Source organism: Haematobia irritans, chromosome 3, assembly GCF_050003625.1.
Source record: "Haematobia irritans isolate KBUSLIRL chromosome 3, ASM5000362v1, whole genome shotgun sequence".
Classification (NCBI taxonomy): Eukaryota; Metazoa; Arthropoda; class Insecta; order Diptera; family Muscidae; genus Haematobia; species Haematobia irritans.
This window is the reverse complement of record NC_134399.1, coordinates 110914698-110930402: the sequence shown is the minus strand read 5'-3', so window position 1 is coordinate 110930402 and position 15705 is coordinate 110914698. Positions and strand designations below refer to the sequence as shown.

The window sequence follows — 15705 nt, the reverse complement described above, 5'->3', positions numbered from 1 at the left end:
TTGTTGATTTTCATCATTTTTGGTTAAAGCGATTTTAACCCAAAAACTCAGCAGACCATAAACCGAAATCAATTAGAAATTAAATGTGGAAATGAAAATGAAATAGAAAAAATCTTAACCGCACACCACCAACTCTCAATGCCCCCTCCACACTAGCGCTCTTAAGATCAACCAACGAAGCGTATACACAAAAAAAAAAAAAATTGAAAATAACAATTTAATAGAGAACCCCGTTATTTCTATCAAATATATCCAATAAAAAACAATTAAATGGAAAATGTGAAAAAACCGCCAAAAAATAAAAGAAATGGGGGGAAAACAAACTTGCAGCAGCAACCATGGCAATCAACATAAAATTAAATGGATGCAATAAAAAATTTCATACCACCAACAAGACACAACAAAAAAAATGAAAGTTAACCCTCTCTCATCTAAATTGAGGAAAACAATCTTAAAGTGGAAATCATCGGAAAGGTGATATAAAAAAAAATATGAGCGAAATAAAATCAAATCAAATGAAGTCATAAAATCAAATCATTAAACAAGTCAAGAAAATAACAAACAAACAAACAGACAACCACCCACCTGCAATGGAAGAATTAGACCACCAGCAACTTTGGCTGCCTTCAATTCAATTTACGGCAAATTGAATTGAAATGTTAATCGTAAGACTGTTGGTTAGACAAACAGAACACTTGCAGTAACACCCACAAAATTATCCAGTAACAGCAATGAAATTTATCAGCAACAGGTGGTACAGCAATAGCAATTAAATTGCCTTAGTTTCTTGATAGACGGAAGATAGGCTGAAGACGCAAGCGCAAAGTATTTGGCTATTATAGAAATATTCCAAAAATGTGATTTTTTTGGTATTGATAATCCAGTATAGAAGGTAAAAGGATACAAAGTCCTTTTTTTTTGTTTTTTGTTGGAAGACACTTTTTAGTCACTCGGTTAGGTTTTCTCAGAGTTGTATAAAATTAACACTTTCGTTTTTCAAATTCAAACATTTGTTAATAAAATTTTTAGTTATTTATTTTCTTTAATTTTTTTTTTAAGTTTTAGTCCTTTTTAAAAGGCTTTGAAAATTTCAAAATATTCTTTTTTTTTAATTTTTTTATTGTTTTCCAATTTTCTATTTGAAGTGTTTCAAACTATATATATTTTTTTTATTTTTCAATTCCAATATTTTTTTTTCTAGTTAAAAAAATATTTTTAAATATTTTTCTTTAAATAAAATTTTTTTTATCTTATTCAAATACTTGTTGTTTTATTTTTTTGTTTTGTTTATCAATCGTTTTATTTGCTCAAATAGCGACGAGTATGAATGCGCGCGCGCGTCTACTTCGTGCCATGGGTAACCGCAGAATGTTCAATACACCTGCTTTCTCAACGCGAATTACTTCGCATGCAGCGAAACGACAAAAAATTAAATTTCTTCTTTCTCCAAGCGGGGCCAAAAATGATACAAGCCACAACAACAACTACCGCTGGTCTCAACTGGCGAGAAGACTCTCACACCAAACGAATCTGCGTTTGCTTCTGCCACAGCTTTAACTGCTTGTGGCTGTTGCTTTGGTGCTACATCTGTGCGCTTCCAATACTGCTGTTGGTTAAAGTCACCAACAATGCTTACCCTCCATAATAAAGTAGATGATAATGATGTTCACTATGTTAATAATGATGATTGTGGTAGTTGGTTTGTTGGCTGGCTGGTTGGTTAGTTTGTGGTCTCACTGATTATGAAGTTCGTAGTTTAGTTGGTTGATCGGTTAGTAATGCCAATGCCAATCATCAGTCATAGCAGCAACATTGACCAACACAACTTCACTCATTGTGTGTTTTTTTTCAGCTGAGGTGCTGCAAGTTATGCCTGTATCTGTGCAGTACTGTTTTTTTCAGTTAAGGGTGGGAAGCTTTTATTTGGTACTTTGTATGAAATTTTAGAAAAATTCACATACACAGAAAAAATGGGACCACTTTTTATACCCTTCACCATAACTGCGATACAGGGTATAATAAGTTTGTGCATTTGTATGTAACGCTAAGGAGGAGCAGTTCGAAATCCCTCGTTTAGTATATCGATCGTTTTAGAATTAATTTCTGAGTCGATTTAGAATCTCACCGCGACCCAGAATATACAGTGCCGCACATAAGTATTGGCACAGCAGCCTAAACCACATATAGTGGTCAGGGTATCTGCGAAAAAATGTGCCTACCAAAATTATTTATTTTAAGCTCCATAAAATATATTCCGATCGACTCACAACCACCTCCAGAATCGGTTTAGCCCTTGGTGTCCTGACTATGTATTTGTTGTTCGCAGTATTCAGAGGAAGAATGGGGAATATAGGAACAAACAATTAGTCCATTCATTGTCTAGACTGCATGATGCTGTTCTCAAATAAAAAGGAATGCCAAAAAAGTACTAAATGTACCAAAACAAGTATATACAGCACTAAGTTAGGCCAGGCCGAATCTTAAATACCCACCACCATGAACCAAATATTAGGTTTTCCTTTGAAATTTCAGGAGGGCTTGAAGACTTGAGGACACTTCCCGAAGATAAATTTAAAGATTTCACCTATGAGGACTATATCATATTCTGGATTTATAGGAACCATTTTTGTTTGAGTTTTAGGGGAATCATTAACATCTCTTGTAAGTGTGCAAGAAAATTATAAAATAACGTCTTAATTTGAAATCTTAAATCTGTAGAAGTAAAATCTAGAAATTTTACATTGAGTTTCAAGCAATTTTCATGATCAGTGCGCCTTCTACACCCTCAAGAAGTGAAGTCGGTCTATATGGAGGCATTGCCAAATGGACCGATAAAAACTGAATCCGATACACGTTTTTGTGAGCCTAAAATACCAGAATATTTACAATTTCAGGCAAATCAGATAAAAACTACGGTTTCTAGAAACCCAAGGAGTTAAATCGGGAGATCGTTCTTATGGGGGCTATACTAAAATATGGACCGATACTCACCGTTTTCGGCACACCTCTTTATGACTCGAAAATACCTCTAGATTTCCAATTTCAGGCAAATAGAATAAAAACTTCGGATTCTAGAAGCCCAAGAAGTAAAATCGGGAAATCGGTCTATATGGGGGCTATACCAAAATATGGACCGATACTCACCATTTTCGGCACACCTCTTTATGGTCCTAAAATACCTCTAGATTTCCAATTTCAGACAAATTGGATAAAAACTACGGTTTCTATAAGCCCAAGACCCCAAATCGGGAGGTCGTTTTATTTGGGGACCATACCAAAACATGGACCGATACTCACAATTTTTGGCACACGTATTTGTGGTCCTACAATACCTCTAGATTTCCAATTTCAGGTAAATTGAATAAAAAGTGCGGTTTCTATAAGCCCAAGAAGTAAAATCGGGAGATCGGTCTATATGGGGGCTATACCAAAATATGGACCGATACTCACAATTTTTGGCACACGTATTTGTGGTCCTACAATACCTCTAGATTTCCAATTTCAGGTAAATTGAATAAAAAGTGCGGTTTCTATAAGCCCAAGAAGTAAAATCGGGAGATCGGTCAATATGGGGGCTATACCAAACTATGGACCGATACTCACCATTTTTGGCACACCCCTCTATGGTCATAAAATACCTCTAGATTTCAAATTTCAGGCAAATTGGGTAAAAACTTCGATTTCTATAAGCCCAAGACCCCCAAATCGGGAGGTCGGTTTATATGGGGACTATATCAAAACCTGGACCGATATAGCCCATCTTCGAACTTGACCTGCCTGCAGACAAAAGACGAGTTTGTGCAAAATTTAAGCACGATTGCTTCATTATTGAAGACTCTAGCGTGATTACAACAGACAGACGGACAGACGGACATCGTTATATCGTCGTAGAATTTCTCCCTGATCAAGAATATATATACTTTATATAGTCGGAAATCGATATTTCGATGTGTTACAAACGGAATGACAAACTTATTATACCCCCGTCACCATTCTATGGTGGTGGGTATAAAAATAATTTAGAACTAGCTGTGCTAATACTTTTGTTCCTCAAAACTGTGCTTTTTGTTAATGTTTTATAATTTAAATATTGAAAGAACAAAAATTGTTCGAAAATACAAAAATTATCTAGAATCCTAATATAGTTATAATTATAACTAAAACATATTTATACCACCATAGGATGGGGGTATAATAACTTCGTCATTCCGTTTGTAACACATCGAAATATTGCTCTAAGACCCCATAAAGTATATATATTCTGGGTCGTGGTGAAATTCTGAGTCGATCTGAGCATGTCCGTCCGTCCGTCCGTCTGTTGAAATCACGCTAACTTCCGAACGAAACAAGCTATCGACTTGAAACTTGGCACAAGTAGTTGTTATTGATGTAGGTCGGATGGTATTGCAAATGGGCCATATCGGTTCACTTTTACGTATAGCCCCCATATAAACGAACCCCCAAATTTGGCTTGCGGAGCCTCTAAGCGAAGCAAATTTTATCCGATCCGGTTGAAATTTGGTACATGGTGTTAGTATATAGTCTCTAATAACCATGCAAAAATTGGTCCTCATCGGTCCATAATTACATATAGCCCCCATATAAATCTATCCCCCCATTTGGCTTGCCGATCATCTAAGCGAAGCAAATTTCATCCGATCCGGTTGAAATTTGGTACATGGTGTTAGTATATAGTCTCTAATAACCATGCAAAAATTGGTGCACATCGGTCCATAATTATACATAGCCCCCATATAAACCGATCCCCCGATTTAGCTTGCGGAGCCTCTAAGAGAAGCAAATTTCATCCGATCCGGCTGTTTCTGTAGACAATTTTGTTTCTATACAAAATTTTGTCAAAATTTTATTTCTATCGAAAATTCTGTAAAAATGTTATTTCTATATTTCATCCGATCCGGTTGAAATTCGGTACGTGATGTTACTATATGGTATCCAACAACCATGCCAAAAGTGGTCCATATCAGCCCATAATTATATATAGCCCCCATATAAACCGATCCCCAGATTTGACCTCTGGTGCCTTTTGGAGAAGCAAAATTCATACGATCAGGTTTAAATTTGGTACGTGGTGGTAGTATATGATATTTAACAAATATGCCAAAAGTGGTCCATATCAGTCCATAATTATATAGCTTATTTCTATAGACAAAAAAAAAACTATCAACCAATTATCAGAATAAATTCAGCCAGTTCATTAAACCCAACAATGAACCACACTTGAACCTTCCGAAAAAAGGTTTTGTATGATAGCCGGCTTATGCCGAAATAAATTCTCCTGCAAATAGAGGATGCTGATGAGGAATGTGGTAATTCCGAAATATGCGTCCATCCAACCATCTTGCAGTCTATAGGGCTTTGCCCAAATAAATTTGACAAACATTCTTTTGGTTAAGCTACACTTGTAGTTTAGTCAATGTACGGTTTTAAGCTGAAATAAAAAACAACAACAATGCTTAAAAGAATAAACCCAACAATAACAAAACAAAACGAATGGAAATTTTATTTCTATGGAAAGTTTCGTCAAAAATTTATTTCTAAAGAAAATTTTGTCAAAATTTTATTTCTATAGACAATTTTGTCAAAATTTTATTTCCATAGAAAATTTTGTCAAAATTTTATTTCTATAGAAAATTTTGTCAATATCTTACTTCTATAGAAAATTTTGTCAAAATTTATTTCTAGAGAAAGTTTTGTCAAAATTTATTTCTATACAAAATTTTGTCAAAATTTTATTTCTATAGAAAGTTTCGTCAAAAATTTATTTCTATAGAAAATTATATTTCTACAGAAAATTTTGTCAAAAGTTTATTTCTATAGAAAATTTTGTCAAAATTTTATTTCTATAGAAAGTTTTGTCAAAATTTATTTCTATAGAAAATTTTGTCAAAAATTTATTTCTATAGAAAATTTTGTCAAAATTTTATTTGTAGAGAAAGTTTTGTCAAAATTTATTTCTATACAAAATTTTGTCAAAATTTTATTTCTATAGAAAGTTTCGTCAAAAATTTATTTCTATAGAAAATTATATTTCTACAGAAAATTTTGTCAAAATTTTATTTCTATAGAAAATTTTGTCAAAATTTTATTTCTATCGAAAATTTTGTCAAAATTTTATTCCTATAGAAAATTTTGTCAAAATTTTATTTCTATAGACAATTTTGTCAAAATTTTATTTCTATAGAAAATTCTGTCAAATTAAGTTTTATTTCTATAGACAATTTGCGAAGTACTTATTATAAGCAAAAAATCTAAAATGATCGAAATGTCTTTGTGGAGTACGTCTAATTTGACTCGTATTCGGATGTAACTTTTACTCAAATAACTCTTATGCATCATAATGATGAATGATCATCACACATGGTCATAATGATGAAAGTTGTCTCTAGATTTATATGCCGGTAGTGGTTTATTTGCCATTGCCCATTGTGTCGATGAATCTGAAGGTATTTTTTCTTTTCTCATCTACACTTGAGCGTACACAGCAAGCGAATGTGAATGGATCCGCATTGAAGAATCCGGCCACAGGACGGACAATTTAATGCAGTGCAGACACAAGCCAAAGTCACTATGTATGACAATGATGATAATAATTAGCATGCTCATCAACATCATCATCATCATGAGAGTCTTCACATGTTTATGTTTATTTACATGCAGACTCTCATCATACAAATGCTACAAGAGCATTTACTTAACTCATGTAAGTTGCTCTAATAGAGCTTTTTTACTCTCACTCTCTGTTTTTGTGCTCTATCTCTTGACTAAGAAAATATTATTGGCATTAAATACTTGACGACAATGTTTGTTGCTCTTCAAGCAGAAGCTACAAGTTTTTAGCATTGTTTTTGTTGGCCGAAAGGAAACCGAAACAAGCCTTCCTTGTCGCCACCAAACTACCGCTGCCACTAGATGAAGCTAACGTTGAGACAATGCCAAACCAGCTAGCCAGCCATCAAGTAGGTCTGATTTTCCCCCTTGGATGTTAGACATACGTTAAAACTTAAGGCCGATACCACCACCACCACCACGAATCAACAATACCTGCCGGTGTGACTGTCTATCCGTCTGCTAAAGTAATTCCAATCGCGCATCCTCTTGCATCTATGGAAAACACACATCCCCTTCTCTCGCACACAGTTATTGTAAGGCCATCCATATGTCTATGGGGATGGCAATGTTTGGAGCAGCAACAAAAACAATAATAGCAATAGCAATGGCAATAGCAACAGCAACTTGTTGCATTTTATGTCTCGTTTTTTTTTTTTACTGTGTCATTGCAGATGCAACTGAAACAAGCTACTTGTTGCTGCTTCATTAGAGGTAGTGGCAAAAAAGCATGGAAAGGGGCAAAACCAAGAGCTTTAAAGAAACTTCACTTGCTATTGGAAGAAAAAAATAACAAAGAAAAATCCAGGGGGACAAAAAACGAAAAACTACTTTCAGTTGAACAGTTTCGAGAGTAAAATCATTTTCTACGTTGACATCTTCTCCAAACCAAAACAAGCTAAGGCCAAAACGACAATGCTAAGCAACCACAAACAGCGACTAAAGCAACAACACCAACAACAATATCCAAATCAATAAAATTGAGCTTTATTAGCAATTCTGCGTAATGGTCTAAATATGAGAAGCGTTCAAACACAAACGCATTTATTTCGTACATGGAGAGAAAAATTGGAAAGAATTAACAAAGTAAGAATGTCATAGAGGGCAAAGCCATCCTAAGTTATCAATATCGATTTCCGACTATACTGAAGTACATTGTAAGTAAAGTATACTCAACAAAAAGTTTACTTGAATCCAAAGATTTTGACATTCCCTTACGGATTATGATTCCGAGTCAAAGATGTGGCTTCTTTGAGATAAAGACCTTTTTGAGGGACCTATCTAACTTTAAATCAAAGATCAATAACCTAGATGTCTTTTAGGTCCACAACTAAGTGTGCCGAGCATGAAGTGTATCGGTCTAGGTTTTTATATAGTCCCATATAGACCGATATCCCTATTTGACATCTCGAGCCTATAGACAACTCAATTTTTACCGATTTGCCTGAAATTGCAAATCTAAAGGTATTTTGTGTCCAGAAATAGGTGTACAGAATATGGTGTGAATCAGTCCGTGTTTTGTTATAGCTCTCATATAGACCGTTTTGATTTCATGGGCATCTACACGCAGAGAAGGAATATGATCACTTCAAACATGTTTCAAGAGCAAAATTTTATTTTTGTATGGTGACCATGTATCATGTTTGTCACTAAAATGTTATTTTCTCGTCAAATATAATCTGCTTGCCGAAATCAAATACATGAATTCCGAGAAAATAACATGGTTGCGAAAACCATGTTACATGGTCACCACCCAAAAATAACATTTTGCTCTTAAAATATATTTGAGGTGATCATATTCCTTCTCTGGGTGTAGACACCTCAATATTTATCCGATTTGCCTGAAATTGGAAATCTAAAGGTATTTTAAGTCCATAAATAAGTGTGCCGGATATGTTGTGTAGCGGTCCAGGTTTTTATATAGCTCCCATACAGACTGATCTCCTAATTAGAATTCTTGAGCTTCTGGACACTGCAATGTATATCCGATATATTTAAAATTGGACATCTAGGGGTATTTTAAGTCCATAAATAAGTGTGCCGAAGATGGTGGGTATCGGTCAATGTTATGGTATCTCCCCCACCTCCCGACTTTAACTCTTGAGCATCTGTACACTGCAATTTATATCCAATATACCAAAAATTGAAAATCTAAAGGGTTTTTGGAACCATAAACAAGTGTGCCAAAGATGATGTATTTCGGTATAGCCCCCATACAGTCCGTTCTCCCAATTTGACGATCCATGGTTTGTGTATATGTGTGCTTAGCAGAGTATCTGCCATCAAATCCATCTGAAATTCTGTATATTTTCATATTTGTTAACCTGCTACGACAAAGAGTTTTCAAAGGAAATAATTATATTTTATTCATGATAGTGGGTGTTTCATATTCGACCCGGCCTAACTTAAGACCGTATATACTTGTTTTTATACCCTCCACCATAGAATATTATTTTTGCCATTGCGTTTGTAACACATCGAAATATTGCTCTAAGACCCCATAAAGTATATATATTCTGGGTCGTGGAGAAATTCTGAGTCGTTCTGAGCATGTCAGTCCGTCCGTCCATCTGTTGAAATCACGCTAACTTCCGAACGAAACAAGTTATCGACTTGAAACTTGGCACAAGTAGTTGTTATTGATATAGGTCGGATGGTATTGCAAATGGGCCATATCGGTCCACTTTTACGTATAGTCTCAATATAAACGGACCCCCAAAATTTGGCTTGCAGACCCTCTAAGAGAAGCAAATTTCATCTGATCTGGCTGAAATTTGGTACATGGTGTTAGTATATGGTCTCTAACCACCATGCAAAAATTGGTCCACATCGGTCCATAATTACATATAGCCTCCATATAAACCGATCCCCCGATTTGGCTTGCGGAGTAGAGGTGTGCACGTGAGTAATAGTTTACTCACGCTCACGCACACTCACGACTGAAAAATCATACTCACGCACACTCACGCACGATATTTTTTGGTAGGACTCACGCTCACGCACACTCACGAAAAGAAAAATTGTGCTCACGCACACTCACGCACGAAAACGTCGTGACTCACGAAAAATACCGTGACTCACGGAATATATCGTGACTCACGAATAATTTTATGATTAATTTACCTTACCGAAGTGTATGTAAACATGAGCATTATTAAAATCGAGAGTGTTATTAAACTCTTAACATCCCAGGTGTCACTAAAATTGTAATTGAATTTAACTCTTAAGCGTTTTATGTTGGAGAGCAGGAATATTTTCGTGAGTGTAATTCTTTACTCACGCACACTCACGAAGATATTATTTTCGTGACTCACGCTCACGCACGACATTTTGGTTTGTTAATCACGCTCACGCACACTCACGCTGTTTTCAAGAGCGTGACTCACGACTCACGCACGAATCACGAAAATGTTCGTGAGTCACGACAATTTCGTGTCACGTGCACACCTCTATTGCGGAGCCTCTAAGAGAAGCAAATTTCATCCGATCCGGCTGAAATTTGGTATGTGGTGTCAGTATATAGTCTTTAATGACCATGCAAAAATTGGTCCACATCGGTCCATAATTATATATAGCCCCCATATAAACCGATCCCCAGATTTGGCTTGCGGAGCCTCAAAGAGAAGCAAATTTAATCCGATCCGGCTGAAATTTGGTACATGGTTTTGGTATATGGTCTTTAACAACCATGCTAAAATTGGTCCACATCGGTCCATAAATTTATATAACCCCCATATAAACCGATCCCCAGATTTGGCTTGCGGAGGCGCAAAGAGAAACAAATTTCATCCGATCCGGCTGAAATTTGGTGCATGATGTTGATATATGGTCTCTAACAACCATGCAAAAATTGGTCCACATCGGTTCATAATTATATATAGCCCTCATATAAACCGATCCCCAGATTTGGCGGAGCCTCTAATAGAAGCAAATTTAATCCGATCCGGTTGAAATTTGGAACATGGTGTTAGCATATGGTCTCTAACAACCATGAAAAAATTGGTTCACATCGGCCCATAATTATATATAGCCCCCATATAAACCGTTCTCCAGATTTGACCTCCGGAGCCTCTTGGAGGAGCAAAAGTCATCCGATCCGGTTCAAATGTGGAACGTGGTGTTAGTATATGATCTCTAACATCCATGCAAAAATTGGTCCACATAGGTTCATAATTATATCCAGACCCCATATAAACCGATCCCCCGATTTGGCTTGCGGAGCCTCTAAGAGAAGCAAATTTCATCCGATCCTGTTGAAATTTAGAACGTGGTGTTAGTATATGGCCGCTAACAACCATTCCAAAAGTGGTCCATATCGGTCTATAGTTATATATAGCCGATCCCCAATCACACAAAAATTGGTCCATATCGGTTAATAATCATGGTTGCCACTCGAGCCAAAAATAATCTACCGAAATTTTATTTCTATAGAAAATTTTATAAAAAAAATTATTTCTAAGAAAATTTTGTTAAAATTTTATTTTTATTTCTATAGAAAATTTTGTCAAAATTATATTTCTATAGAAAATTTTCTCAAACTCAAACTTTATTTCTATGGAAAATTTTGTCAAAACTATATTTCTATAGAAAATTTTGTCAAAATTTTATTTCTATAGAAAATTTTGTTAAAATTTTATTTCTATAGAAAATTTTGTCAAAATTGAAAATTTTTTTGTCAAAATTTTATTAAAAAAAATATATATTTCTAAGAAAATTTTGCTAAAATTTTATTTTTATAGAAAATTTTGTTAAAATTTCATTTCTATAGAAAATTTTGTCAAAACTTTATTTCTATAGAAAATGTTGTCAAAACTATATTTCTATAGAAAATTTTGTCAAACTGAATTATATACGTATTTAATCGATCTTTTTGAATATAATATATACCACGTATGGGCTTACTTATAATTTAGAAGACGGTGTTAGGAGGTTTTAAAATACCTTGCCATCGGCAAGCGTTACCACAACCCAAGTAATTCGATTGTGGATGGCAGTGTTTAGAAGAAGTTACTACGCAATCCATGGTGGAGGGTACATAAGCTTCGGCCTGGCCGAACTTACGGCCGTATATATTTGTTAATTAATAATATTCATATGCTTCATCGCACAGTTCACATACTATATATACTCACATTATGCCCGAATATCTCTTTTTTTTATGATGTAAATTCAATCTTATTTAAGTGAGCCACCGTGGTGCAATGGTTAGCATGCCCGCCTTGCGTACACAAGGTCGTGGGTTCGCTTCCTGTTACGACCGAACACCAAAAAGTTTTTCAGCGGTGGATTATCCCACCTCAGTAATGCTGGTGACATTTCTGAGGGTTTCAAAGCTTCTCTAAGTGGTTTCACTGGAATGTGGAACGCCGTTCGGACTCGGCTATAAAAAGGAGGTCCCTTGTCATTGAGCTTAACATGGAATCGGGCAGCACTCAGTGATAAGAGAGAAGTTCACCACTGTGGTATCACAATGGACTGAATAGTCTAAGTGAGCCTGATACATGGGGCTGCCACATAACCTAACCTAACCTAATCTTATTTAACAAAATTATTATTTAAAATATCAAAACGTGGGATTTCGATTGTAGTCAGACTAACATAGCAATATATTAAAATATATAGAAAGTTTTAGTTGCATTTGTACATTAAGTATGAGTTATATTAAAAATCTGTATCAGTCATACGTCACCATGGTTATTTAATATTAATAATACTCATACGCACCGTTGAACACTATGCATTATTGAAATTTTAAGATTTCCATTTAGATAGATTTCCATACGGCAAAATAAAAAATCATTTAAAATGAAATAGAACAACAAAAAATTGTAATAATTTAGAAATATTTTTTTATATCTTCTGTTTATTCCATACACAACTTTATTGGCATTCCAGAAAATTATCTACAGTTTCAATACCTCATTAATGCTTCTCATATATTTTATTCTCTTTTCAGGTAAGGATATATGAAATACAACATCTTATGTTTTTATCAATTGTATAAACTCTTGGTTAGTACACCAAAAACTATCCTGCGAGATAAGTTGTTTTATTCTTTTTTCTGATATTCTAGTTAAACCCGCAAATACTTTAATCCCATGTTTTTAACTATGTAAGACTTTTTCATCTATATGTTTATATAAAATCTGAATTATGATTGTTTATTTGTATGGAACAGCTGAAATGATTTATTTGAATTTTCAGAGAATGTAGAGGACGTTCACGTGGTGATAATAGGATACTTCATTTTTTGAGATCTGGTCGAAGACCTCCCCCTTGTCCGATTTTGAAAATTGGACCAAAGTTCTCCGATTTGCTTGAAATTTTCAGGTAATGTGCGGGGTGGCATCTAGTCAAAGATACGCTAATGTATTTTTCGTTATTTGATCGGGGAGGAGTGCCTCCCATTTGCCGGATTTTTTTTTTTTGAAATTACAGTGAAAACACTAAACTAAAATACATTTACAGAGGACGTGGGGCTCGTTATGAAATTAATATTGGATACCTTATTTTGTGATATTTAGACAGGGAGGGGACTTCGATTTGTCCTACTTCTTGTCAAATGGACTTATGTTCTCAGATTTGCTTGACATTTTCAGTGAAGGTTAAGGGTGGCGTCTACGTAAAAATCCGCTACTTCATTATTCGATATTTGCCTCTTTCCAGATTTCTTTGGAATTTACGAAGCACGTGGGGGAGGTTATGAAATCAATATGATGTACCTAATTTTTTGGCAGGGAGGGGGCTCCCAGATTTTCTTGACTCCCCAGATTTTCTTGAAATTTTCAGGAAAGGTTGAGGGTAATACGCACTTTTTATACCCTCCGCCACATGATGGGGTTATATTAACTTTCTCATTCCGTTTGTAACACATCGAAATATTGCTCTAAGACCTCATAAATTATATATATTCTGGGTCGTGGTGAAATTCTGAGTCGATCTAAGAATGTCCGTCAATCCGTCTGTTGAAATCACGCTAACTTCCGACAGAAACAAGCTATCGACTTGAAACTTGGCACAAGAAGTTGCTATTGATGTAGGTCGGATGGTATTGCAAATGGACCACATCGATACACTTTTACGTATAGCCCCTATATAAACGGACCCCTAGATTTGGCTTGCGGATCCTCTAAGAGAAGCAAATTTCCTCCGATCCGGCTGAAATTTGGTTCATGGTGTTAGTATATGATCTCTAACAACCATGCAAAAATTGGTCCACATTGGTCCATAATTATATATAGCCTTGCGGAGTCTCTAAGAGAAGCAAATTTCATCCGATCCGGCTGAAATTGGTACATAGTTTCTAACAACCATGCAGGTATTGGTCCACATCGGTCCATAATTATATATAGCCCCCATATAAACCGATCCCCCGATTTGGCTTTCGAGGCCTCTAAGAGAAGCAAATTTCATCCGATCCGGCTGAAATTTGGTACATGGTGTTGGTATATGGTCTCTAACAACCGTGCAAAAATTGGTCCACATCGGTCCATAATTATATATAGCCCCCATATAAACCGATCCCCAGATTTGACCTCCGGTGCCTTTTGGAGAAGCAAAATTCATCCGATCTGATTGAAATTTGGTACGTGGTCTTAGTATATGACATTTAACAACTATGCCGAGAGTGGTCCATATAGGTCCATAATCATATATAGCCCCCATATAAACCGATCCCGAGATTTGGTTTTGGAGCCTCATGGAGGAGCAAATTTCATCCGAGTCAGTTGAAATTTGGTACATTGTGATAGTATATGGCCGTTAACAACCATGCCTAACCAGGTCCATATCGGTCTATAGTTATATATAGCCCTCAGATAAATCGGTCCCCAGTCACACAAAAATTGGTCCATATCAAGTTCATAATTGTATATAGCCCACATATAAGCGACCCCCATATTTCAATTCTGGCTCTCTAAGTACCGTGCAAAAGTCCATATCGATTCGTAATTATTTGTAGACTTACCTATATTGTCATCGGTAAATATTACCACTACCCAAGTAATTCGATTGTGGATGACAGTCTTTCGTAGAAGTTTCTACGCAATCCATGGTGGAGGGTACATAAGATTCGGTCTGACCGAACTTACGGCCGTATATACTTGTTTTATTTTATTTTATAAAATAGAGAAAAAATCTAAACTTCTCCGATTTTACAGGAAACGAGGGAGAAGGTGACGAAATTAATACAGGTTACATGATTTTTCCATATCTGGTCGGGGACGGGGAATAGTGAAGAATGACATTGTTTGATATTTGGCCCTTTCCCCGACTTTTTTCGAATATAGTGAAAAAAAAATACATTTCGTTGATTTATTTGAAATTTACAAAGGACGTTCGGAGAGGTTATGAAATCAATATGGTATACTGATTTTTGGAGTGAGGGGACTTCCCCTTACCCCTCATTTCGAAACTTGAAGGAAACTTCCCAGATTTACTTGATATTTTCAGGGAAGATTGAAGCTAGATTTCAATTTGAGGGCAAATCGGATAAAAACTTTCTAGAAGTTGATATTTCGATGTGTTACATACAGAATGACAAACTTATTATACCCCCATCACAATTGTATGGTGGTGGGTATAATAATTGTGGCAACTATTATTAAATATTTATATAGTTCTCAAAAAGAAGTCCAAAAAAAACTAAAATATTTCCTACTGGAGAATTTTATATACACTCAAAAAAGTCTGCTGGGATCCAAAGATTTGGACCTTCCCTTCAGGATTGTAGTATTGATTGCGACAAAGTTGCAGTTTCTTTAAAATAAAGACATTTTGTAGTGACCTATCTGGCTTTAAATTTAGGATCAATAAAATTAAAATTAGGATACAGATCTCATTTATCAAATTTTATAATAATATCAAATTTTATATTAATTAAAAAAATAAATTATGGTACAAAACCAAATTATAACGGATACTTCAAAGCAAAACATGTTTTCTTAATTTAAAAAAACAAAAAAAAAAAAAAAACAAAAAACTTTAAACCAAAGACGCCAAATCCTCAAAATAAGTCTTAGCCTATATTTGAAGCGTTTTTATCTTAAATCTAAAGATTCAATATTTCAGTTAATTTAA

General features: G+C 35.2%; 1 protein-coding gene across 2 annotated transcripts in view; it reads right to left on the bottom strand.

Annotated features, from left to right (window-relative positions):
* dy (transmembrane protein dusky) overlaps nucleotides 1-1072 on the bottom strand; it is an 87634-nt gene extending 86562 nt beyond the window's left edge. For both annotated transcript variants that reach the window (XM_075299983.1, XM_075299984.1), the window contains exon 1: nucleotides 586-1072. The gene's annotated coding sequence lies outside the window, so the exon portion shown is untranslated. The remainder of the gene's footprint in view (nucleotides 1-585) is intronic.
* Between the last annotated feature and the right edge of the window lie 14633 nt (nucleotides 1073-15705).